Consider the following 4,375-nt stretch of genomic DNA (forward strand, 5'->3'; position numbering starts at 1 on the left):
TATTGAAAGCTACCTGACGACTTTTTATCCATGCTCAGATGCCAAGGAGCTCAGAAAGTAACCGACTGTGACTAGTAATAATCAGATATATAGAGATTAGAAATGCATGTGCAAACATCTTAATGTCAATTGCATTAAAAATGAATTTTTCTGTATGAAACTGTATATTTTAATAATGAAATGGAGATCTTTTTTAAAGGTTAAAACCTCATTTAGTTTTATGTCTTATAGGGTTTATACTGAGTACAATATTGTATAACTATAATAATTCAACTGTAATCCTAAAAATTTACAGCCAGTTTTGAAAAAGATGCATCTTAGCTCAGGAAATTGTTATTGAATATGTCAATGCTGTTGTAATGAAATGCTACTTCTAAGTATGTGTTTATTAAATAAATAATTTTAAAAAATGAATGTCGTGTAATATACATTAAAAAATGAAAAGCATTATTTAGAATAAACAGGAGGATTGCTTAATGATGAAAACATTTTTCTGGAAACATATACCTTCTCTGTGTGCATATGAACGTAATAATAGAAGTTTCAGTCTATACAGAAAGCATCCCTTAAGTTACAGTGGCAATACACTATGACAATGGCAGCCTATAACATCCTCAGTGCTCATTGAATATGAAAGTCTGTGATTCGTAGCTAACGGGGCATTCAGGGTGAACTTTACAGTCATAGATGTATGCACAAAAGATGGAGATTTCGAGTCGGGGCGTTGGGAGGAGCAGCGGCCAGGCCTTGCAGCTCGGTGACTACCCTTTGCTTCACACGCACCAAACCTGATGCCCAAGAGGAAGGTCAGCTCCTAGGCTGTGGCCAAAGTGAAACCCAAGCCAAAAAAGACTGTGGGAAAGGATAAATCTTCGGACAAAAAAAAAAGTGAATAAAAAGAAAAAGGGGGGATGGAAAGCAGGCCGAAGTAGCCAACCAGGAGACTAAAGAGGACCTGCCTGCAGAAAGCAGAGACCAGAAAGGAGGAGAGCCCCGCCTCTGATGAAGAAGAGAATGACTCAAGTCAGGCAATCCACATCATGTCCCTGCCACCCTGTTGTACAATCCAGAGGAATGTTTTTATCAACTATTTTGTAAATGTAAGTTTTTTAGTAGCTCTAGAAACATGTTTGAAAGGGAAAAATCCCCCCATCCCATTTTTTAAGTGTAAATGATATTTTAAGAGGTGAAATCATTCACTGGTTGTTTGTTTTTTGGTACAACCAGAAAATAGTGGGATATTGCATCATGGGAAGCTGTGACTGTCTTGGGTGTCAGTGTAACATTCTGTAGAGGGGTTAGTTTTATATCCTGTGACCCAGAGCATACTAAATGGCAATTTGGAGTCTCATTTAATGTGTCTTGAATATTTTCAATGACTTCTAGTCCTGTGTTTTTAGTAAACTGTTTTCTAAAACAAAACAAAACAAAACTACTCCTTGGTCATTGCTGTGTGCCCTCTGTAACATTTCTGGTCATAGTGGTCCAGTTTTCCTAACAGTTTTGATAATGTGCAGTGAAAGGTGAAAATTTGAGTGTGTAGCTGTATGGATGCAAATTTCAGTGGAAGTAAGGACTGTCATTCAGCATTTGATGATACTGTTACATGAGTCCTCTGAAGGGGAATGTGCCACCACATTAGAAACTGGAACAACACTGGAATGACTTTTAAAAAGAAACACAATACATGGTTCTTTAGACTTTTGGTACGTACATTAAGAACTGTGTATGAATTGAAATGTCTATGTGCTGGTCCTCAACCAATAAAATCTCAGCATGAAAGAAAAAAAATGCAGAGACTTCTCCAAAAAATTTAAAGTGGAAAGAAAGAAACCATACAAATCAGAACACAATTGGCTGTCATCAGAGAAGCCCAATGCAGAGAGGACAGTTAGCAAATGACATCAACACTGGTTGAGAGCCAGACAAGGAAACTATGAAAAGAATGCAGAATCCGACCTGGTGGGAAGAGAAAAGTGGAAGGCAGTCACGTCTAGAAGTAAACTCAGCATCATCCAGCCAGGAATGCAGGATTTCATGTCTTGAATCTGGTGACTAGAATTAGAGAGAGGACAGAACTAGGGAGCAGAAGCTAGTTTACAAATAGTGAGCCTTTTGTTGGAACGTAAGTAAGGGCACCTGGGTCATGCAATTCCTACAGAGGCCAGAGGGAGCACTGGATTGCCTGGAACTGGAATTACGAACAGTTGTTAGGTGCCACGTGGGTGCTGGGAATTGAACCCAGGTCCCCTGTTAGAGCAGCCAGTGCTCTTAATTACTAAGCCATCTCTCCATGGTGTATACCTTTAATCCCAGTACTGAGGAGGAAAAGGGAGGCAGATCTCTGTGAGATCAAGGCCCGCTTGGTCTACATATTGAGTTCTAGGTCAATTGGGGCTACAGGGAGATCCTGTCCCAAAAAATTTTTTAATTAAAAAATAATAAAATGAAATAATAAACAACACAATGTCCTTTGCAAGCAATGCAAAAAATGAATATATTCAACACATCTCCAAGTAAGGACAAGTATCAGTTTATTTATACAATGGCATATCATGCAATCTATTTTAAAATCATGGGTGAGTCTCAGAAAAGATATAATGCCAAATTCTCTCCTGGGAGACCCAGGCTCACTCTGGGATCCCAGGGCCATGTGGTCCCAACACTGATGGACAAAAGCAACACTGTGCATTCCATTTGGGGTTTTGTATAAAGTTTATAAAGTCTGAAAGAAAGTTGCTTACAAAGGCATATAGCCTTGGGCTCTTTTCTTACATCTCAGCTAAGCGTTTGAGATCTGCACTGCCAGTGCCTCGACCCACCAGTGCCACACAAAGAGAGTGAATATCCGCCCCCCTTGCTTCCCAGCTTCCTCAGTGTCTGTCCTTAGACCCTCCCTTCATGCAATTGAAGGTGACAGATTGGGTGAGAGGGGTGACTGTCTCCCCTTGTGCCTATGGAGTCTCTTGGGGTTCAGTGCTAGTTCTCTCGGAGGACATGCCTACCGAAAAAAAGAAGACTTTAGAGTAAACATAAATGGCCAAAAAAAAAAAAAAAAAAAAAAAAGAATAGACTCTACGAGATCATTTATATAAAAATTCTTAAGGAGAAGAAATTAATTGGTAAAATAGAATTGCTGAATGCCAGGCTGAACATGAATGTTTTCCAGCAGACACTGAGAACTCATGGCTGAAAGAGTGAGCCGTCAAAAGTTCCAATCAGAAAACCTGCAAGACTTGACTTCTGCTGTAAGGAGATCAGCTTAGTAGGGCTCATAACCTGAAATCCACAAACAGAATTCAGAGAACTGTGCCCTTGCACGGGGGGAGCATATCTTTGTTTCCAGGATCTATAACATTTCCTTCATTTATGAGATGGGCAAAAAACCCCAATGGTATTAGCAAGATCTCTGACTGTCACCACTAGAAGTCACACATATAGGGTAAAGAAATGGCTCTGTGGGTAAGAGAATTTGCTGCCCAAGCATGAGGACATGAGGTCAAATTCCCAGCACCCATGTAAAAAAGCAGGTGTATCTGCACCAGAACCTGAAATCCCTGCTTTGGGGCAGTGGAGGGTGACAAGAGGATGTCTGAGGTCTGCTGGCTGCCAGCCTAGCTCCAGGTCCAGGGAGAGACCCTGTCTCAAGGGAATGAGGTGGTGAGTGATAGAGAAGGACAGGCAATGTCCTCCTCTGGCCTCCAGGTGTACATACACATCACATACATACAACCCACCCCTACCACACACACTTCACACAAAAAAGGGGAAAAATAATGTTCATGTCACAACCACTGTTTTCATATATGTCTTTAAGTAGTTTTTATTTTTTTATTATTTATTTTTATGTGTATGCATGTTATGCCTGTATGTATGTAAGTGCACTTGCATCATGCAGTGTGCACGGAGGACATAAGAGGGCATCAAATTCCCTGGACTTGGAGTTAGCCACCATATGGGTGCTGGGATTCGAACCCAGGTCTTCTGCAAGAATAGCTAGTGTTCTTAACTGCTGAGCCATCTCTTCTACCCCTCAAGTAGCTTTTATCTTATCATCCTTTGAAATGGGGGCAAGATTAGATGTGCTGCTGAATCTCATATGTGATGGGTCAGCAAAAGGCTTATTTTCTATTTCTTTATGTATTTCTTCATCTATGGCTTGTCTCCATTAGATTGGCCTGTAGGCTTATCGGTGGGGTATTTGCTTAGTTACTTATTGATGTGAGAGAGTCCAAGTCCCTGTGAGTGGTGCCATCCCTAGGCAGGTGTGCTTAGATGGTTGAAAGAAAGTAATTGAGCGGGCCAGGGGAAGCAAGCCAGTAAGCAGCAGTCCTCCGTGGTCTCTGCTTCAGTTCCTGCCTCCAGATTCCTGCCT

The sequence above is a fragment of the Nannospalax galili genome, unplaced genomic scaffold (genome assembly GCF_000622305.1).
Source record: "Nannospalax galili isolate Female #2095 unplaced genomic scaffold, S.galili_v1.0 scaffold443, whole genome shotgun sequence".
In the NCBI taxonomy this organism is placed as follows: Eukaryota; Metazoa; Chordata; class Mammalia; order Rodentia; family Spalacidae; genus Nannospalax; species Nannospalax galili.